A 23222-nucleotide genomic window follows, 5' to 3' on the forward strand; every position below is an offset into this window, starting at 1 on the left:
CTCAAAGAGTCGGACACTACTTACAGACCAAAAACAAGAAGAAACATTCTGTTGATCTGAGCTGTCACAACCACTAGCCACATGCAGCCAGGGAACGCTGGGCAGGTGGTTCCTCCGAATTCAGAGGTACCACTGAATCCAGAGGTACCAGAGAATTCAAAGGTTTCCAATTTCAAGTGGAAAACACTGGGATTTCAAAGATTTAGTATTAGAAATTCTAACATTATCTCTATAATGTTGATATTAATTACATATTGAAATATTTTAGATATCTGTTTTTTTGTGGGTGTGTCTATGGGGAGGGGTGTTCCCCAGGGTTTGCAAGAACTCTGAGGAGGGATGGGATGGAACCCTCCCTGCCTTGTCATTGAAAACATGGCACTCTAACCACTGACCACCAGAGAATTTCTGAGATATCTTGAGTTAAAGAATGTATTAAACTTAATTTCACTCACTTCTCTTTTTTTAATATGCCTAACAATATTTGCTTTTACTTGCAGGAGGGAATTCCCTGGTGGTTCAGTGGTTAGGCCTCAGCGCTTTCACTGTGGGAGTCCAGGTTCCATGCTTAGTTGGAGAACTGGGATCCCAAAAGCCACACAGCATGGGCAAATTAAAAAAAAAAAAAACAAAAAACAGTTTGGTTATGTGTGTGCCTCACATATTTCTTGAAAGCACTGTTATAGATGGAAGTGCTGAGAGGCTAAGCATCTTGCCTAATGTGAAAAGAAGTAGGGATTTGCATTCAAGCATCCTGCTAACCACTGGGGCTTCAGGTTTTATAAACTGGGGGTCCTGATATTTTAATTGAGGATGATAAGAATGCCTCTCTGATGAGGGTACTTGTGAAGCTACATGAGGAAATGCAGCACATCAGAATGTCTTAATGAGTATATCCTGGGGAAAGTCACTTCTTGCCTGTAAAATAGAAATGATTCCATTTGAAGTCTTGCAAACTATCTACACCTACTCACCCTGAGCCTCCTGTTTCACATCCCGCTCTCCCTGGTCTTGTATTTCTGTTGGCTGCCAAGTGGCTTTGACACCCATGATGCTCATGTGGCATAGATACATGTGTAGATTTGGACACAGACACATAGAATGTAGGTATATTCACAAATATACAGCCATTAGTGCTGTTCTTTCACCTTGATGGGAAACCTTTTGTTTGCTGGTCTATTCCGAGCACCTATGGTAGTGCTCTGAATGAACTTGACTCTTGATGAATGTGTGTTGAATGACTGGATGAGGGTCCAATGAGACAATGTATACTGTGCTTAGGCTGGGTCTGACAAAGTCTTCAAATTTCTGAATCAGAAATTTTGAAAGAAGGCCCCAGTGTTTATCTGTGTTTTATCTGTGTTTATCAAGTCCTCCAGATGATCCTGACAAGCTCCCAAATTTGAGCATGCACCCATTCGTGTGGGCCAAACAACACGGGTGCCTTGACAGAAGTCTATGAAACCAAGACGCTGAATCAGGGACTTCCCGGTGGTCCAGGGGTTAAGTATGCGCCTCCCCGTGCAGGGGACACGGTGTGATTCCTGGTGCAGAACTAAGATTCCCCCAGTTGCATCGCGGCAACTAAGTCTGAGTGTTCTGGAGCCTGTGTGTCACAACTAAGACCCGAAATAGCCAGAAAGTAAATACATTTTTAAAAAGCTGAATCAAACATGTAAGGTCTCTGGGGATTGGCCCCTGTTGTGTAAGCTCACTCCAGTATTCTTGCCTAGAGAATCCCAGGAACAGAGGAGCCTGGTGGGCTGCTCTCTATAGATTGCACAGAGTCGGACACGACTGAAGCAATTTAGCATGCATTGGAGAAGGAAATGGCAACCCACTCCAGTGTTCTTGCCTGGAGAATCCCAGGGAGAGAGGAGCCTGGTGGGCTGCCATCTATGGGGTCGAACAGAGTTGGACACGATTGAAGTGACTTAGCAACAGCAGCAGCAGCTTAAGCTCTAAAGAGTCCCTCAGCTCAGAAAACTGGCCGGCAGCAAGTTCCCTGCACAGTGTGAGCCTGGCTCTTTCCCCTCAACTCACCACTCTGTCTCTCTGGTGGGCTTGCTCTGCCCCCCTCACAGCTGCAGGCTGTTGCTCCCATGGCACTGTCACCCTCTTGGGGCTCTGGCTGTTGTTCCTTCCTGATCACCCAAGGCCCCTCTTGATGCCAAGGTCTCCCCAAGTGCCAGTCTCCTGTGCAGATGGATGCTGGAATCTGTCCCCGAGTGGATCTGTCTCCTAAGAGACCACAGCCTGCTGCAACTGCCTCTTCACAACCTTCTCCATCCTCCAGCCTCCTCCCGCCTCTGCCTTCCCGGTACCAGCTATTAGGCCCTCAGGAAAAGCATAAGAAATGTCACTGAAATCAGATTTCCTGCTCAGAAAATGTTCATTTACATCTCATCTTACCTCCACAAAAACCACTTGTAAAGGGTGGCTTTTCCATTCCCAACCTAGTGAAGGTCCTGTCTGAAAGGAAGACTCCAGGGGAATTCCCTGGCACTTCAGTGGTTATGACTCCATGCCTTCACTGCAAAAGGCAAGGGTTCAATACCCAGTACGGGATCTAAGATCCCACAAGCCGCGTGGCATGGCCAGAAAAAGAAACGAACAAAAAACCCCAGAAGGAGAGAAAGGAAACTGTTAACTCACTCCACTTTGCTTCAGGTTTAGGCACTGACAGACTCACCCACCAGGGGGCAGCATCTGCTCCTTTTCTGCCCAGGCCTGGGCTCTGGGACTTGGTTTTGGATGAGCTGCCTCTGAATGGGCCCCTGGCTGGATAAAAGGGTGTCTAAAGGCCCCTTCCCCTCAGTTTTCCTTTTCACATTCATTCTAAGTAGTAAGTTGTGTTTCCCCCACTTTATTCTTTCTTTTCTTGGCCTTGTCATCTTATTTCCCAAACCAGAGAGGTAACCTAGGTCCTGTACAATGCAAAAACAGAATTGTTACCCTGGACCACCAGGGAATTTTTTTCCTCTCCAATGTATTCTTGAGGAAGCAAAGAGGGAATTGGAAATTCGTGTCTTTGTCATCCCCTGGCGGAAGCCGCTCTTGGACCTCGACTCCCCTCCCATCCCTCCTCCTGCAGACTCCTCTCCTCCCTTCAGTTGTGCACTCAGGTCCTGGGTTGGGATGCAGTGGAGACAAGGATGTCCTCAGCTGCTTCCTACGTGAGCTCCACCCATCCTGTACCCTCCCCTACTCCAGAGCCTGGGTTGTCCTGGGGAAAGGGACCTGGAATCATCTAAGCCCCTACTTACATGCTGAGGAAACCAAGGTTCCAAGAGGGGAGGTGGCTTTTCCAAGCCAGTTCACTTGTCAGGACAGAACTCAAGATGACTCTCAGCCCAGGGTTCAGCCCACCAGGCCTTAAGGGAGGCCTCTCTCTCCAGGGTCATCCCTCCCATGGCTTCTCTTTTTCTCCTCTAAGAAATCCCTCTTCTCCAGTAAAGGCTTGAGGGTTCCATATTACCCAGACCTTGCCTGGAGGTACAGGGTTTTATAGGCATCCCTCCCAACCCTTAAGGTGTCAGGGACCCCAGACCAGGAAACTCCCGGCTAAGGCTGGGTGCTTGCATCTCACACTCAAGGAAACCCTTGTGTATATAGTCAATCCATCATGTAGTCATGAATCATGGAAGATTTCCTGATTGCCTGCTGTGTGGCAGGCACAGTGCTGGGCACTGCGGAGATGTGGCTGAGAAGAACCAGCTTCTGGACTCAGCGCTTAGTCTGGTGGGGAGACAGCTCTGAGGAAGACCCTCCACTCAGCAGCTGGAATCTGACCCAGGTCAGGGAGCCAATGGGAGGAAGCAGGTAGGTCCCAGCTAGTCTGTCCTTCTGTCTGGAATGCTTCCTTGCCTCCTGGCCACTTAAACTTGCCTCTGATGTCACCATTGGAGAGGCCTTCATGAGCAACCCCCTCCTCCATGCAAAGTAGCTCTCCCCCCGGTCACTCTCCAGCACATTTCCCTGTTTATTTTCTTCGATGGCTTATATCACTATCTGAAATGACCCTCTTGAGTCACTGTCTGCCTCTCCCTACTTCTCATTATAATGTTCACTCTATGAGAGCAGGTCCTGATCCATTTCACTGAGGCCTTCAACCTGGCAGGCACTCCATCCATGAATCCTCAAAGTAAGAATGTTTGAATGTTCTCTCTAGGAAATCCTCCAGTGCACTCTGTCCTGGGCTGTGATCTTGTGGACAAGGGCTGCAGAAATGAGGCTGCCAGGAAACAAAATGATCATTAATGGAGGAAGGCTTCAAGGGCTCCAGGCTGGATGTGGAGATGGGGACTGGAATTCCTATTTAAAGGATACTGGACTGGGCCAGGCCCCAGTGTTGCCCTGACAAACTGGGTCCCTTCCTTCACTCCCACTTTGTCCCACCTCCTCCTTGCCATTTGTTTATCAACGCCTTTCCTGGCAAAGGCAAAGGATGAAGGATGGGGGAGAGATTGCCAGTTTCAGGTCTTTTATCTTTAATCAAGTGACAGGTTCCCTCTTGGGTGAGAGGCCCATGAGATCTAAGAGAGGAGCTAGGAAGTTTCAAAGATTGTTGAGGAAACAATATCTATTTCACAGATATTGTTCAAAGCCCACTTCAGCTAATTTCTAGCTGGGTGACTTTCACAAGTTTCTTAACCTTTCTGTTCGTCAGTTTCTTCTTTTAAGGAAAATACACTTGGGTGGAGCTGAGAATTTTAAAAATTCCTAGAGCTGAGAGTCTTCCCCTGGGGACTCCAGCAAACCCACACTGTTTCAGAGATCTGTTAGGTGTTGGGAGCAGGGCCTTGTCCACAGGATAGAAGAAATAATCCCATATGAAAAAGAAACAAAACTACGAAAGGATCTGGACAGCTCCGTATTACAGTGGTTTGCAAGTTAAAGGAAAATTTGCATAATGTTGGTCCATGGATATGACCCTCACAAGAAACAGTACTCCTAAGTAAACTGCCCCAACAGGGCAACAGAAAATCACACGTTGGTAAAACAAAACAGAAACCTTCACGAGACAGGTACCCAGAGCAAAACAAGGAAAACACTGGAAAAGATGTAAGAAGCCTGTTGTTCATACTTGCTCTTTTCCCTGAGAGGGGTGCACTATTCCTGCAGGTACTACAATACCAGGTCAATGGGTGGAGTGGACGGAGTAAGGTTCTATTCCAACTCCCTGCTCCAAACATCCATTTACTAAAATGTCTTGGCATAGAGGATGTGGTGTTGTTTAGTGTTGTTCAGTTGTTAAGTCCTGTCTGACTTTTTGCGACCCTGTGGATTGCAGCACGCCAGACTTCCCTGTCCTTCACTATCTCCTGAGTTCCTCAAACTCATGTCCGTTATTCGGTGATGCCATCCAACCATCTCATCCTTTGTCTTCCTTCTCCTTCTGCCTTCAATCTTTCCCAGCATCATGGTCTTTTCCAATGAATGGGTTCTTCCCATAAGGTGGCCTAGTATTGAAGTTTCAGGCTCAGCATCAGTCTTTCCAAGGAGAATTCAGAGTTGATTTCCCTTAAGATGGACTGGTTTGATCTTGTTTTCCAAGGGACTCTCAGGAGTCTTCTGCACCACAGTTCCAAAGCATCAGTTCTTCCGCCTCTGACATCTTTATAGTCCAGCTCTCACATCCATACATGACTACTGGAAAGACCACAGCATTGACTATAGGGACCATTGTTCCAACACCAAAGTGATGTCTTTGCTTTTAACACACTGTCTAGGTTTGTCATAGCTTTCCTGCCAAGACACAATCATCTTCTGATTTCCAGGCTCTGTCACTGCTTCCACATTTTTTCCCTTCAATTAGCCATGCAGTGATTGGACCAGATGCCAAGATCTTAGTGCTTTTAATATTGAGATTTTTTTAAAAAAGTATTTATTTTTGACTGTACTGGGTCTTCGTTGATGCATGAGGCTTTTCTACTTTCGAGCGGGGGCTACTCTCTAATTGTGGTTCATGGGCTCTAGAGTACAGGCTCAGTAGTTGTGTCCAAGCGGTTTAGTTGCCCCAGGGCATGTGGAATCTTCCTGGACTAGGAATTGAACCAATCTCCTACACTGGCAAGGGGATTCTTGATCACTGGGCCACCATGGAAGTCCAATATTGAGTTTTAAGCTGGCTTTTTCACTCGTTCTGGCTTATTCATGATTTGAACTTGTGCTAACCTCAAAAGCCTGCCTTGTGTATCCAAAAGACACAGTGGTCTTATTTAGGCCCTCCTCTCTTCGGAACTCTAAGGAATAATACAACTCTGTCAGTGGCACTGACCTCTCCTTGTCAGGCAGTCACCTGGATAAATGAAATCCCAGTACAACTGACACACTGGTGGAAAGCTCATCATTTTAACCTCGACTCCAGGTGGAATTGGGTGTGTCTCAGCCAGAACTGCTTGAAGACAGAAAACAAACCACAGGAGTAATGTTAGAGACCTCAACAGAAGGTGGAGGCATAGAAACAAAAGATTCAAGCTAGTGTTCTGGTTCTATCTTGAAGATGGCATCAGGAGAGACTGGGAATATCAAGTGGGAGCTTGGACACCAGCTGGTTTTGTAGCTTGTATCAACTGAGAAGAGATCCCTAGTCTTTCCCATTCTGTTGTTTTCCTCTATTTCTTTGCATTGACCGCTGAAGAAGGCTTTCTTATCTCTCCTTGCTATTCTTTGGAACTCTGCATTCAGATGCTTATATCTTTCCTTTTCTCCTTTGCTTTTCGCTTCTCTTCTTTTCACAGCTATTTGTAAGGCCTCCCCAGACAGCCATTTTGCTTTTTTGCATTTCTCTTCCATGGGGATGGTCTTGATCCCTGTCTCCTGTACAATGTCACGAACCTCATTCCATAGTTCATCAGGCACTCCGTCTATCAGATCTAGGCCCTTAAATCTATTTCTCACTTCCACTGTATAATCATAAGGGATTTGATTCAGGTCATACCTGAATGGTCTAGTGGTTTTCCCTACTTTCTTCAATTTCAGTCTGAATTTGGCAATAAGGAGTTCATGATCTGAGCCACAGTCAGCTCCTGGTCTTGTTTTTGCTGACTGTACAGAGCTTCTCCATCTTTGGCTGCAAAGAATATAATCAGTCTGATTTTGGTGTTGACCATCTGGTGATGTCCATGTGTAGAGTCTTCTCTTGTGTTGTTGGGAGAAGGTGTTTGTTATGACCAGTGCGTTCTCTTGGCAAAACTCTATTAGCCTTTGCCCTGCTTCATTCCATACTCCAAGGCCAAATTTGCCTGTTACTCCAGGTGTTTCTTGACTTCCTACTTTTGCATTCCAGTCCCCTATAATGAAAAGGACATCTTTTTTGGGGGGTGTTAGTTCTAAAAGGTCTTGTAGGTCTTCATAGAACCGTACAACTTCAGCTTCTTCAGCGTTACTGGTTGGGGCATAGACTTGGATTACCGTGATATTGAATGGCTTGCCTTGGAAATGAACAGAGATCATTCTGTCATTTTTGAGATTGCATCCAAGTACTGCATTTCGGACTCTTTTGTTGACCATGATGGCTACTCCATTTATTTTAAGGGATTCCTGCCCACAGTAGTAGATATAATGGTCATCTGAGTTAAATTCACCCATTCCCGTCCATTTTAGTTCGCTGATTCCTAGAATGTCAATGTTCACTCTTGCCATCTCCTGTTGGACCACTTCCAATTTGCCTTGATTCATGGACCTGACATTCCAGGTTCCTATGCAATATTGCTCTTTACAGCATCGGACCTTGCTTCTATCACCAGTCACATCCACAGCTGGGTATTGTTTTTGCTTTGGCTTCATCCCTTCATTCTTTCTGGAGTTATTTCTCCACTGATCTCTAGTAGCATATTGGGCACCTACTGACCTGGGGAGTTCCCCTTTCAGTATCCTATCATTTTGCCTTTTCATACTGTTCATGGGGTTCTCAAGGCAAGAATACTGAAGTGGTTTGCCATTCCCTTCTCCAGTGGACCACATTCTGTCAGATCTCTCCACCATGACCTGCCCATCTTGGGTGGCTCCAAACGGCATGGCTTAGTTTCATTGAGTTAGACAAGGCTGTGGTCCATGTGATTAGACTGACTGGTTTTCTGTGATTATGGTTTTAGTGTGTCTGCCCTCTGATGCCCTCTCGCAACACCTACCATCTTACTTGGGTTTCTCTTACCTTGGACGAGGGGTATCTCCTCACTGGCCGCCCCTTCTGACCTTGAACGCTGCCCCTTCCTGACCTTGAACATGGAGTAGCTCCTCTCGGCCCTCCTGCGCTCGCGCAGCCACCACTCCTTGGACGTGGGGTTGCTCCTCTCGGCCGCCGAAATTGGAGATACCAAGGGAACGTTTCATGCAAAGATGGGCTCAATAAAGGACAGAAATGGTATGGACCTAACAGAAGCAGAAGATATTAAGAAGAGGTGGCAAGAATACACAGAACTGTACAAAAAAGATCTTCACGACCCAGATAATCACAATGGTGTGATCACTGACCTAGAGCCAGACATCCTGGAATGTGAAGTCAAGTGGGCCTTAGAAAGCATGACTAGGAACAAAGCTAGTGGAGCTGATGGAATTCCAGTTGAGCTATTTCAAATCCTGAAAGATGATGCTGTGAAAGTGCTGCACTCAATATGCCAGCAAATTTGGAAAACTCAGCAGTGGCCACAGGACTGGAAAAGGTCAGTTTTCATTCCAATCCCAAAGAAAGGCAATGCCAAAGAATGCTCAAACTACCACACAATTGCATTCATCTCACATGCTAGTAAAGTAATGCTCAAAATTCTCCAAGCCAGGCTTCAGAAATACTGAACCGTGAACTTCCAGATGTTCAAGCTGGTTTTAGAAAAGGCAGAGGAACCAGAGATCAAATTGCCAACATCCGCTGGATCATGGAAAAAGCAAGAGAGTTCCAGAAAAACATCTATTTCTGCTTTATTGACTATGCCAAAGCCTTTGACTGTGTGGATCACAATAAACTGTGGGAAATTCTTCAAGAGATGGGATTACCAGACCACCTGACCTGCCTCTTGAGAAATGCAGGTCAGGAAGCAACAGTTAAAACTGGACTTGGAAAAACAGACTGGTTCCAAATAGGAAAAGGAGTACATCAAGGCTGTATATTGTCACCCTGCTTATTTAACTTATATGCAGAGTACATCATGAGAAATGCTGGACTGGAAGAAACACAAGCTGGAATCAAGATTGCCAGGAGAAATATCAATAACCTCAGATACGCAGATGACACCACCCTTATGGCAGAAAGTGAAGAGGAACTAAAAAGCCTCTTGATGAAAGTGAAAGAGGAGAGTGAAAACGTTGGTTTAAAGCTCAACGTTCAGAAAACGAAGATCATGGCATCTGGTCCCACCACTTCATGGCAAATAGATGGGGAAACAGTGGAAACAGTGTCAGACTTTTTTTTTTTTTTTTTTGTCCTCCAAAATCACTGCAGATGGTGATTGCAGCCATGAAATTAAAAGACGCTTACTCCTTGGAAGGAAAGTTATGACCAACCTAGATAGCATATTCAAAAGCAGAGACATTACTTTGTCAACAAACGTCCATCTAGTCAAGGCTATGGTTTTTCCAGTGGTCATGTATGAATGTGAGAGTTGGACTGTGAAGAAAGCTGATCGCTGAAGAATTGATGCTTTTGAACTGTGGTGTTGGAGAAGACTCTTGAGAGCCCCTTGGACTGCAAGGAGATCCAACCAGTCCATTCTAAAGGAGATTGGTCCTGTGTTTTTTGGAAGGACTGGTGCTAAAGCTGAAACTCCAATACTTTGTCCACTTGATGTGAAGAGTTGACTCATTGGAAAAGACTCTGATGCTGGAAGGGATTGGGGGCAGGAGGAGAAGGGAACAACAGAGGATGGCTGGATGGCATCACCGACTCGAAGGATATGAGTTTGAGTGATCTCTCCTGGAGTTGGTGATGGACAGGGAGGCCTGGGAGTTGGTGATGGACACGGAGGCCTGGGAGTTGGTGATGGACACGGAGGCCTGGCGTGCTGGGTCACAAAGAGTCGGAAACGACTTAGCGACTGAAATAAACTGAACTGAACTCCAGTGAGAAATGAGAGCGGGTAGACCCTCTTCCGAGACTTTAACCCAGAAAGTGATGTCTTTCAGAGAAATAGAGGTTTAAACAGATCCCACAAAAGTACACTTACAAGGACTGCAAGAAAATTTAAGAAGCTAACTTTTTGAACTAACTGAATCCAAAAAAGACCTACTTTCTACCTTTGGGTACTTCATTAAGTGTCCCCGAGGGGGTGCACCGTTCCTGGAGATACTGCAATACCAGGTCGATGCGTGGAGTGGACGGAGCAAGCTCCTATTCCAACTCCCTGCTCCAAAAATCCATTTAATATATTGTCCTCGGATAGAGGACGTATCAGATATTAAACTGATAAGAACAGATACTACACTTGATCTTAGCCAAAAGGCCGAGAAGCGATAGTGTGGCACCGCCCGTCGCTGTCACCGTCCTGCTGTCGTGCACGTTGCACTCAGTGTGACCGGGTCCCCGCTCACTCCAGGTCTCCCTTCCTTTGCCTCGTTGACAGTGCTATGGCGGCACTACACCAGACTCTCGGGCAGAAGTTGGATTCTCCACATTGTAAAAGAGAAATCCCGCATCTGCCGCGGCTTTGTGGTTCTCGGGCGGAAGCGCCGTCTCGAATCTGCATGCCCCGCCCTCTGTCGCCAAGAAGGCGTGGCTCCGGCGGGACCGCAGCGCCCTGGGGACGGCCTCGGGGCGGCGGCAGGGGAGCTCCTCCTTGGGGCTAGTGGAGAGGAGAGACCCGACCGGAGAGGGTGCGGGGTGGCCGTCGAGAGGGACCCGTGCGACGAGCTGTTGGCCGAGAGTTTTCCTGAAGACAAGGTCGCAAGACTCACTCACTAGAAACGCCCGGACTGCAGTGTGTTACACAGGCCTCCGCCTGCGGAGAGAGGGGCTCCGTAGGGTCGCGTGTGTGGAGGGGCTTCGCTGCCAGGCGGAAGGCGGATGGCCCACAGTGGGGAAGGGAGGGGGCGTGTGGATGCGGAGGGCGGGGCCGGGCCGCGGGAGGGGTTCACTCCAACTGCAGCGCCCTTGTCCTTCGGTGCTTCTACGAACCAAACAGATCCCGGGCTTCCGGGCCTCCTACCGAAAGCTCCCTCCGCCTAGACCCTCGTTTCCCTGCCCCTCCCCAGCTGTGGGCTTCGCTGGTGGCTCAGATTGTCAAGAATCCGTCTGCAAGGCAGGAAACATGGGTTCGATTCCTGGGTCTGAAAGATCCCCTGGAGAAGGAAATGGCAACACACTCCGGTACTCTTGCCTAGGAAATCTCATGGACGCAGGAGCCTGGTGGGTCACAACGTCCCAAACAGTCGAGGAAACACTCTGTTGATCTGAACTGTCACAGCCACTAGCCACATGCAGCCAGGGAACCTGGACAGGTGGTTCCTCCCAATTCAGAGGTATTGAAAGTGGAAAAAAACACATGGGGATTTCAAAGACTTAGTATTAAAAATTGTAACATATCTCTGTAATGTTGGTATTAGGTACATATTGAAACATATTTTAGATATCTGTTTTGTGTGTGGTGGGAGAGGGGGGAGTGTGCCCCAAGGTTTGCAAGAACCCTGACTGAGGAGGGGTGGAACCCTCTCTGCCTTGTCACTGAAAACATGGAGCTCTAACCACTGATGACCGGAGACTTTCTGAGATATCTTGAGTTAAAGAATATATTAAACTTAATTTAACCCACTTCTCTTTATTTTTTTATATGCCTAAGAATATTTGCATTTACCTGCAGGGGGGAATTCCCTCGTGGTTCAGTGGTTAGGCCTGAGCGCTTTCACTGTGGGAGACTGCATTCCATCCTTGGTTGGAGAACTGGGATCCCAAAAGCCGTACAGTGTGGCCAAATTTTACAAAAACAGTTAAATGTGTGCCTCACATATTTCTTGAAAGCACTGTTACCGATGGAAGTGCTGAGAGGCTAAGCATCTTGCCTAATGTGAAAAGAAGTTAGGATTTGTATTCAAGCATCCTGCTAACCACTGGGACTTCAGGTTTTTTAAACTGGGGTCCTGATATTTTAATTGGGGATGATAAGAATGCCTCTCTGATGAGGGTACTTGTGAAGCTACACAAGGAAATGCAGCACATCGGAATGTCTTAATGAGTATATCCTGGGGAAAGTCACTTCTTGCCTGTAAAATAGAAATGATTCCATTTGAAGTCTTGCAAACTATCTACACCTACTCACCCTGAGCCTTCCTATTTCACATCTCGCTCTCCCTGGTCTTGTATTTCTGTTCGCTGCCAAGTGGCTTTGACACCCATGATGCTCACATGGCATAGATACATGTGTAGATATGGACACAGACACATAGAATGTAGGTATATTCACAAATATACAGTTATTAGTGCTGTACTTCGGAGAAGGCAATGGCACCCCACTCCAGTACTCTTGCCAGGAAAATCCCATGGATGGAGAAGTCTAGTGAGCTGCAGTCCATGGGGTCGCTAAGAGTCGGACACGACTGAGCGACTTCCCTTTCACTTTTCACTTTCATGCATTGGAGAAGGAAATGGCAACCCACTCCAGTGTTCTTGCCTGGAGAATCCCAGGGACGGGGGAGCCTGGTGGGCTGCCGTCTCAGGGGTCACACAGAGTCGGACACAACTGAGCGACTTAGCAGCAGCAGCAGCAGCAGTGCTGTACTTTCACCTTGATCGTAAACCTTTTGTTTGCTGGTCTATTCTCAGCACCTATGGTAGTGCTCTCAATATACTTGATTTGTGATGAATATGTGTTGAGTGACTGGATGAGGGTCCAATGAGACAATGTATACTGTGCTTAGGCTGGGTCTGACAAAGTCTTCAAATTTCTGAATCAGAAATTTTGAAAGGAGGCCCCAGCTCTGTGTTTATCAAGTCCTCCAGATGATCCTGACAAACTCCCAAATTTGAGCATGCACCCATTGTGTGGGCCAAACAACATGGGTGACTTGACAGAAATCTTGAATTCAAGACGCTGAATCAGGGACTTCCCGGTGGTCCAGTGGTTAAGTATGTGCCTCCCAGTACAGGGGACACGGTTTGATTCCTGGTGCAGAACTAAGATTCCCCCATGCATCGCGGCAACTAAGTCTGAGTGCTCTGGAGCCTGTGTGTCACAACTAAGACCCGAAATAGCCAGAAAGTAAATACATTTTTAAAAAGTTGAACCAAACATGTAAGGTCTCTGGGGATTGTCCCCTGTTGTGAAAGCTCTAAAGATTCCATCAGCTCGGATAACTGGCTGACAGCGAGTTCCCTGCACAGTGTGAGCCTGGCTCTCTCCCTTCAACTCTCCTCTCTGTCTCTCTCTGGTGGGCTTGTTCCTCCCTCCTCGCAGCTATTGGCTGTTGCTCCCATGGCACTGCCACCCTCTTGGGGCTCTGGCTACTGTTTCTGGCTGATCATCCAAGGCCCCTCTTGATGTCAAGGTCTCCCCAAGTGCCAGTCTCCTGTGCAGATGGATGCTGGAATCTGTCCCCGAGTGGATCTGTCTCCTAAGAGACCACAGCCTGCTGCAACTGCCTCTTCACAACCTTCTCCGCCCTCCAGCGTCCTCCCGCCTCTGCCTTCCCAGCACCAGCTATTAGGCCCTCAGGAAAAGCATAAGAAATGTCACTGAAATCAGATTTCCTGCTCAGAAAATGTTCATTTACATTTGATCTTACCTCCACAAAAACAACTTGAAAAGGGTGGCTTTTCCATTCCCAACCTCAAATGGTAGTGAAGGTCCTGTCTAAAAGGAAGACTCCAGGGAAATTCCCTGGCACTTCAGTGGTTAGGACTTCAGGCTTTCACTGCCAAGGGCAAGGGTTCAATACCCGGTAGCGGATCTAAGATCTCACAAGCTGAGTGGCATGGCCAGAAAAAGAAACAAACAAAAAGACCCCAGAAGGAAGGAAAGGAACTTGTCCAACTTCACTCCTCGACTTTACTTCAGATTTAGGCAGTGACAGACTCATCCACCAGGGGGCAGCATCTGCTCCTTTTCCACCCTGGCTGGGCTCTGGGACTCAGTTTTGGATGAGTTGCCTCTGAATGGGCCCCTGGCCAGAGAAAAGGGTTTTTAAGGGGCCCTTTCCAACTGTTTTTCTTTTCACATTCATTCTAAGTAGTAGGTTGTGTTTTCTCCATTTTATTCTTTCTTTTCTTGGCCTTGGCATCTTATTTCCAAAACCAGGGATGTAAACTGTGTCCTCTACAGTGGAAGAAAGTTGTAACCACTGGAGCACCAGGGAATTCCCTCTCCAATATATTCTTGAGGAAGCAAAGCTGGGATTTGAAATACATGTCTTTGTCATTCCCTGGCGGAAGCCACTCTTGAATCTCGTCTCCCCTCCCATGCCTCCTCCTGCAGACTCCTCTCCTCCCTTCAGTTGTGCACTCAGACAGGTCCTGGGTTGGGAGGCAGTGGAGACAAGGATGTCCTCAGCTGCTTCCTACGTGAGCTCCACCCATCCTGTACCCTCCCCTACTCCAGAGCCTGGGTTGTCCTGGGGAAAGGGACCTGGAATCATCTAAGCCCCTACTTACATGCTGAGGAAACCAAGGCTCCAAGGGGCGAGGTGGCTTTTCCGAACCAGTTCACTTGTCAGGACAGGAGTCATGATGACTCTCAGCCCAGGGTTCTGCCCCCCAGGCCTTGAGGGGGCCTCTCTCTCCAGAGTCATCCATCCCATGGCCTCTCTTTTTCTCCTCTAAGTAATCCCTCTTCCCCAGTAAAGGCCGAAGGATTCAGTATTATCCAGACCTTGCCTGGAAGTACAAGGTGTTATAGGTATCCCTCCGGACTCCCAAGGTGTCAGGGACCATAGACCAGGAAATTCCCAGCTAAGGCTGGGTGCTTCATTCCCACACTCAAGGAAATCCTTGAGTATATTTAGTCAATCCATCATGTCATGTACGTACTTCCCTGGTGGCTCAGATGGTAAAGTGTCTGCCTACAATGCGGGAGACCTGGGTTTGATCCCTGGGTCGGGAAGATCCCTTGGAGAAGGAAATGGCAACCCACTCCAGTACTCTTGCCTGGAAAATCCTATGGATGGAGGATCCTGGCAGGCTATAGTTCATGGGATCGCAAAGAGATGGACACGACTGAGTGACTTCAGTTTCACTACCATCATGTAGTCATGAATCATGGAGGATTTCCTGATTGCCTGCTGTGTGGCAGGCACAGTGCTGGGCACTGTGGAGCTGTGGCTGTGAAGAACCAGCTTCTGGGTTCAGTGCTTAGTCTGGTGGGGAGACAGATCTGAGGAAGACCCTCCACTCAGCAGCTGGAATCTGAACCTGTCAGGGAGCCAATGGGAGGAAGCAGGTAGGTCCCAGCTAGTCTGTCCTACTGTCTGAAATGCTTCCTTGCCTCCTGGCCACTTAAACTTGCCTCTGAGGTCATCACTGGAGAGGCCTTCATGAACACCCGCTCCTCCATGTAAAGTAGCTCTCCCCCCAGTTAGTCTACAGCACATTTCTGTTTTGCTTCATCGCTTATATCACTATCTGAAATGACCCTCTGAGTCACTCTCTGGTCTTCCTACTCCTCTTTATAACTTTCACTTCATGAGGACAAGTCCTTGTTCATTTCACTGAGGCCTTCAGACTGGCAGGCACTCAGGCATTGTCAAAATAAGAATGTTCCAATGTTCTCTGTAGGGAATTCACCAATGCACTCTGTCCTGGGCTGTGATCTTATGGAGAGAAAGGGCTGTAGAAATGAGGCTGCCAAGAAACAAAATGGTCATTAATGAAGGAAGGCTCCCTGGACCCCAGGCTGGATGTGGAAGTAGGGACTGGAGTTCCCATTTAAAGGATACTGGACTGGGGTAGTGTTGTCCCCACAAACAGGGTCCCTTCCTTCACCCCTACCTTGCCCCTCCTCCTCCTTCCCATTTGTCCATCAACACCTTTCCTGGCAAAGGCAAAGGATGAAGGGTGTGGGTGAGACTGCCAGTTTCAGCTCTCTTATCTTTAATCAAGTGAATTATTTCCCTCTTGGGTGAGAGGCCCAGGAGAAGTAAGAGAAGTGCTGAAGAAGATGCAAAGATTGTGGAGGAAACAATATCTGTTTCATAGATACTGTTCAAAGCCCACGTCTGCTAATTTCTAGCTGGGTGACTCTGACAAGTTACTTAAACTTTCTGTTCTTCAGTTTCTTCTCTGAGGGAAAATACACTTGGGTGGAGTCGTGAATTTTAAAAATTCCTAGAATTAAGAGTCTTCCCCTGGGGACTCCAGGAAACCCAAACTGTTTCAGAGATTTGTTAGGTGTTGAGAGCAGCACCTTGTCCACAGGATAGAAGAAATAATCCAGTATTAAGAAAAAACAAAACTACTAAAGAAGGTGGATACAGCCTTATTACAGTGTTTTGAAAGATACAGGAAAATTTATCATAAAATTAGTGCATGGATATGACCCTCATGAGAAATAGTACTCATAAGTAAACCTCCCCAACAAGGAAACAGAAAATCACATGTTGGTAAAACAAAACAGAAACCTTCACATAAGACCAGTACCCAGAAACAAAAGGAGGAAGACACTGAAAAAAATGTAACAAGCCTGTTGTTCATACTTTCTCTTTTCCTTGAGAGGGGTGCACTATTCCTGAAGGTACTACAATACCAGGTCAATGGGTGGAATGGACGGAGCAAGAGGGAGGGAGTCCTATTCCAACTCCCTGCTCCAAAAATCCATTTACTAAAATGTCCTGGCATAGAGGATGTGGTGTTGTTCAGCTGCTAAGTCCTGTCTGACTCTTTGCAACCCTATGGACCTCAGCATGCCAGACTTCCCTGTCCTTCACTGTCTCCTGGAGTTGCTCAAACTCATGTCTATTGATTCAGTGATGCTATCCAACCTCCTCATCCTCTGTCTTCCTTCTCTTCCTGCCTTCAATCTTTCCCAGCATCAGGGCCTTTTCCAATGAGTGGGTTCTTCCCATCAGGTGGTCTCAGTATTGGAGCTTCAGCTTCAGCATCAGTCCTTCCAAGGAGAATTCAGGGTTGATTTCCTTTAAGATGGACTCATTTGATCTCCTTGCAGTCCAAGGGACTCTCAGGAGTCTTCCCCAGCACCACAGTTCCCAAGCATCAGTTCTTTGGCCTCTGCCTTCTTTATGGTCCAGCTCTCACATCTGTACATGAGTACTGGAAAGACCATAGCCTTGACTATAGGGACCACTGTGACAAACTGTTGTCTTTGCTTTTTAATACACTGTCTAGGTTTGTCATAGCTTTCCTGCCAAGAAGCAATCATCTTCTGATTTCCTGGCTGCAGTCACCATCCGCAGTGATTTTTAGAGCCCAAGAAGAGGATATATGTCACTGCTTCCATATTTTCCCCTTCTATTAGCCATGAAGTGATGGGACCAGATGTCATGATCTTAGTGTTTTTAATATTCAGGTTTAAAGTTTAATTATTTATTTTTGGCTGCACTGGGTCTCCGCTGATGCATGAGGCTTTCTCTAGTGGCGAGCAGGGGCTACTTTCTAACTGTGGCTTATGGGCTCTAGAGTGCGGGCTCTACCGGGGTCCAGCCCCGGTTGGATCCAGGGATTCCCTCGGGAGGACGGCGTTGGCGATTAAAAGAATAGATAAAGAGATAAGGAAAGAATTTTGCAGTTAAGAAAATAGAGGAGAGAAAAGAGGCTGATATTCATTGGTTTACGCAGAAAGCCAATAAAGCCCCAGCCTGGGACTTGCTCTGTTCATGTAGGCCGCAGGCGCCCTCTCGAATTGCGGAAGGTGCCCCACCTTATGCACCTTCTGGAGTGGGTCTTAGAAGCCCAGGAAGGAAAGTGAATGCAGAGAGCCGCTTCGTTCCAGGGAGATCAGCCTGAAAAGGAAAAGGAAAGAGAAAGAACGACACGGGGAGACCGAGCTTCCGAGCTTCCGTGAGCAAGGCCCGCAACTTTATTTTCCAAAGTAGTTTTTATACCTTAAGTTGTGCATAGAGGATAATGAGGCGGGGGTGGTGCGGGGCGGGTAGAGTCCTGCAAGGTCAGCAGTCCTTGATCTTTATTGAAGCCAGGCTTTCTTTCTGCAAAATTATCATATGCAAAAGCTTTAGGTGATTTACATCATCTTCTGGCCAGGAGGCCTGTTAACATTTTATGACTCTTTCTTCAGAAAACTTATTTTTCTCTAAAGGTGATTATTCTAAAGTCAGGCACCACCGAAAGCATTAGATAAAGTTGCATTCCTATAGGGCAAAAATGTGGTGGGCTATAACAAGAAAAGAATTAACTCAAGGGTCCAAGGTTACAAATATTAAAGCTACTACTTAAATTTCTATACACCAACTATATTAATCAATACACTCCCAGGGACACAGTAGGTAAGGGATATGGAAACTTGGCAGCAAGCATTAGTTCAACAAAGAAATCCTCTACTAGTTCTATTCTAACAATTTTAACTCTCTGAGAAGCTCTGCATTGTTAGAATATCTTAAGCTTCCTGTGCCTCTCGTGGTTGGGAGGCTGTGAATCTGAACAAACCTGTCAGGCAAGCTAGAAAGTCATCAGAGGGGCTTGAATTGAAACACTCCTATTATGCCCAGGAGACTTATTAACTAGAGTTTTAAATTGATTTTCTTACAGAGAAAGGTGGTCAGGGATAGCCCCCCGTTAATGTCAGAAGAGTTGGTGAAAGTCGTGAAATAGTAAAACAGACAAATTTTGGTTTTGGGGTAAATGCTCGGGCAGGTCCAGGGGGGCGCCTTGAGCCCTGACTCGCCTTTGCATATCAGGCCTCTCCGCATGACCTTTGTCATGGGTGGGAACTCCCGTGCTGGCTCCCCGCAGGGCTCAGTAGTTGTGTCACAGGGGCTTCCTGGATCAGGGTTTGAACCAGTGTCCCCTGCATTGGCAAGCAGATTCTTAGCAACTGGACCACCAGCGAAGTCCAATATTGAGTTTTAAGCTGGCTTTTCACTCTCCTCCTTGACTCTCAGCAAGAGGCTCTTTCTCTTCCCCTTCTGCCAAGAAAGATACAGTGGTATCATCTGAAGATCTGAGGTTATTGATATTTCTCCCAGCAATCTTGGTTCCAGCTTGTAACTCATCCAGCCCGGCATTTCATATGATGTGCTCTGTAAAAGCAAAATAAACAGGGTGACAAGAAACAGCCTGTCATACTCCTTTCTCAATTTTGAACCAGTCAGTTGTACCATAGAAGGTTCTAACTGTTGCTTCTTGACCCGCATACAGGTTTCTCAGTTCAGTTCAGTCGCTCAGTAGTGTCTGACTCTTCACGACCCCATGAATTGCAGCACGCCAGGCCTCCCTGTCCATCACCAACTCCCAAGTCCATCGAGTCAGTGATGCCATCCAGCCATCTCATCCTCTGTTGTCCCCTTCTCCTCCTGCCCCCAATCCCTCCCAGCATCAGAGTCTTTTCCAATGAGTCAACTCTTTGCATGAGGTGGCCAAAGTACTGGAGTTTCAGCTTTAGCATCATTCCTTCCAAAGAAATCCCAGGGCTGATCTCCTTCAGAATGGACCGGTTGATCTCCTTGCAGTCCAAGGGACTCTCAAGAGTCTTCTCTCAACAACTGTTGAACTTCTCCAACAGTTCAAAAGCATCAATTCTTCGGCGCTCAGCCTTCTTCACAGTCCAACTCTCACATCCATACATGACCACAGGAAAAACAATAGCCTTGACTAGACGGACCTTTGTTGGCAAAGTAATGTCTCTGCTTTTGAATATGCTATCTAGGTTGGTCATAACTTTCCTTCCAAGGAGTAAGCGTCTTTTAATTTCATGGCTGCAGTCACCATCTGTAGTGATTTTGGAGCCCAGAAAAATAAAGTCTGACACTGTTTCCACTGTTTCCCCATGTATTTCCCATGAAGTGATGGGACCGGATGCCATGATCTTCATTTTCTGAATGTTGCTTTAAGCCAACTTTTTCACTCTCCTCTTTCACTTTCATCAAGAGGCTTTTTAGTTCCTCTTCACTTTCTGCCATAAGGATGGTGTCATCTGCATATCTGAGGTTATTGATATTTCTCCTGGCAATCTTGATTCCAGCTTGTGTTTCTTCCAGTCCAGCGTTTCTCATGATGTACTCTGCATATAAGTTAAATAAGCAGGGTGATAATTTACAGCCTTGACGTACTCCCTTTCCTATTTGGAACCAGTCTGTTGTTCCATGTCCAGTTCTAACTGTTGCTTCCTGACCTGCATACAGATTTCTCAAGAGGCAGGTCAGGTGGTCTGGTATTCCCATCTCTTGAAGAATTTCCCACAGTTTATTGTGATCCACACAGTCAAAGGCTTTGGCATAGTCAATAAAGCAGAAATAGATGTTTTTCTGGAACTCTCTTGCTTTTTCCATGATCCAGCGGATGTTGGCAATTTGATCTCTGGTTCCTCTGCATTTTCTAAAACCAGCTGGAACATCAGGAAGTTTACGGTTCACATATTGCTGAAGCCTGGCTTGGAGAATTTTGAGCATTACTTTACTAGCGTGTGAGATGAGTGCAATTGTGTGGTAGTTTGAGCATTCTTTGGCATTGCCTTTCTTTGGGATTGGAATGAAAGCTGACCTTTTCCAGTCCTGTGGCCACTGCTGAGTTTTCCAAATTTGCTGGCATATTGAGTGCAGCACTTTCACAGCATCATCTTTCAGGATTTGAAATAGCTCAACTGGAATTCCATCAGCTCCACTAGCTTTGCTCCTAGTCATGCTTTCTAAGGCCCACCTGACTTCACATTCCAGGATGTCTGGCTCTAGGTCAGTGGTCACACCATCGTGATTATCTGGGTCGTGAAGATGTTTTTTGTACAGTTCTGTGTATTCTTGGCACCTCTTCTTAATATCTTCTGCTTCTGTTAGGTCCATACCATTTCTGTCCTTTATCGAGCTCATCTTTGCATGAAATGTCCCCTTGGTATCTCTAATTTTCTTGAAGAGATCTCTAGTCTTTCCCATTCTGTTGTTTTCATCTATTTCTTTGCATTGATCGCTGAAGAAGGCTTTCGTATCTCTTCTTGCTATTCTTTGGAACTCTGCATTCAGATGCTTATATCTTTCCTTTTCTCCTTTGCTTTTCGCTTCTCTTCTTTTCACAGCTATTTGTAAGGCCTCCCCAGACAGCCATTTTGCTTTTTTGTATTTCTTTTCCATGGGGATGGTCTTGATCCCTGTCTCCTGTACAATGTCATGAACCTCATTCCACAGTTCATCAGGCACTCTATCTATCAGATCTAGGCCCTTAAATCTATTTCTCACTTCCCCTGTATAATCATAAGGGATTTGATTTAGGTCATACCTGAATGGTCTAGTGGTTTTCCCTACTTTCTTCAATTTCAGTCTGAATTTGGCAATAAGGAGTTCATGATCTGAGCCACAGTCAGCTCCCGGTCTTGTTTTTGCTGACTGTATAGAGCTTCTCCATCTTTGGCTGCAAAGAATATAATCAATCTGATTTCGGTGTTGACCATCTGGTGATGTCCATGTGTAGAGTCTTCTCCTGTGTTGTTGGAAGAGGGTGTTTGCTATGACCAGTGCATTTTCTTGGCAAAACTCTATTAGCCTTTGCCCTGCCTCATTCCGTATTCCAAGGCCAAATTTGCCTGTTACTCCAGGTGTTTCTTGACTTCCTACTTTTGCATTCCAGTCCCCTATAATGAAAAGGACATCTTTTTTGGGTGTTAGTTGTAAAAGGTCTTGTAGGTCTTTATAGAACTGTTCAATCAGCTTCTTCAGCGTTACTGGTTGGGGCGTAGACTTGGATTACTGTGATATTGAATGGTTTGCCTTGGAAACGAACAGAGATCATTCTGTTGTTTTTGAGATTGCATCCAAGTACTGCATTTTGGACTCTTTTGTTGACCATGATGGCTACTCCATTTCTTCTGAGGGATTCCTGCCCGCAGTAGTAGATACAATGGTCACCTGAGTTAAATTCACCCATTCCCGTCCATTTCAGTTCGCTGATTCCTAGAATGTCGACATTCATTCTTGCCCTCTCGTTTGACCACTTCCAATTTGCCTTGATTCATGGACCTGACATTCCAGGTTCCTATGCAATATTGTTCTTTACAGCATCGGATCTTGCTTTTATCACCAGTCACACCCACAGCTGGGTATTGTTTTTGCTTTGGCTTCATGCCTTCATTCTTTCTGGAGTTATTTCTCCACTGATCTCCAGTAGCATATTGGGCCCCTACTGACCTGGGGAGTTTCTCTTTCAGTATCCTATCATTTTGCCTTTTCACACTGTTCATGGGGTTGTCAAGGCAAGAATCCTGAAGTGGTTTGCCATTCCTTTCTCCAGTGGACCACATTCTGTCAGATCTCTCCACCATGACCCGCCTGTCTTGGGTTGCCCCACAGGCATGGCTTAGTTTCATTGAGTTAGACAAGGCTGTGGTCCTAGTGTGATTAGATTGACTAGTTTTCTGTGAGTATGGTTTCAGTGTGTTTGCCCTCTGATGACCTCTTGCAACACCTACCATCTTACTTGGGTTTCTCTTACCTTGGGCGTGGGGTATTTCTTCACGGCTGCTCCAGCAAAGCGCAGCTGCTGCACCTTACCTTGGACGAGGGGTATCTCCTTACCGCCACCCTTCCTGACCTTCAAAGTGGGATAGCTCATCTAGGCCATCCTGCGTCCGCGCAGCCACTGCTCCTCAGGCGTGGCAGCCACTGCTCCTCAGGCGTGGGGTTGGTCCTCCTGGCCGCAGCTCCTGGCCGCCGCCCCTGGCCTCGGGCATAGGGCAGCTCCTCCCGGCCACCGCCCCTGACCTCGTTCGTGGGATATCTCCTCTCGGCCGCCGCCCCTGACCTCAGACGTGGGTAGCTCTTCTCAGGAGACAGGTAAGATGGTCTGGTATTCCAGTCTTTTTAAGAGTTTTCCACAGTTTGTTATGATCCACACAGTCAAAGGCTTTAGTATCCACACAGTCAGCTTTAGCCGACTCAATGAAACAGAGGTAGAAGTTTTTCTGGATTTCCCTTTCTTTCTCTAGAATCCAGTGGAAGTTCTCAATTTGATCACTGGCTCCTCTGCCTTTTCGAAAGCCAGCTTGACACACGAGGAAGTTCTTGGTTCATGGACTCTGGAAACCTAGCCTTGGAGGATTTTGAGTATAACCTTACTAGCATGAGATGAGTGCAATTGTCCCATGGTACCTGGGCAGATTCCCAGTGGCTGCTTTCCCCACCACACTATCTGGTGC

General features: G+C 46.8%; 1 non-coding gene across 1 annotated transcript; it reads right to left on the reverse strand.

Annotated features, from left to right (window-relative positions):
• Positions 1 to 10257: 10257 nt before the first annotated feature.
• LOC112442847 (U2 spliceosomal RNA) lies at positions 10258 to 10448 on the reverse strand. The gene has a single exon (XR_003031135.1). It is a non-coding gene; the product is annotated as a U2 spliceosomal RNA (small nuclear RNA).
• Positions 10449 to 23222: the final 12774 nt, after the last annotated feature.

This window comes from Bos taurus, chromosome 19 (assembly GCF_002263795.3).
Source record: "Bos taurus isolate L1 Dominette 01449 registration number 42190680 breed Hereford chromosome 19, ARS-UCD2.0, whole genome shotgun sequence".
Classification (NCBI taxonomy): domain Eukaryota; kingdom Metazoa; phylum Chordata; class Mammalia; order Artiodactyla; family Bovidae; genus Bos; species Bos taurus.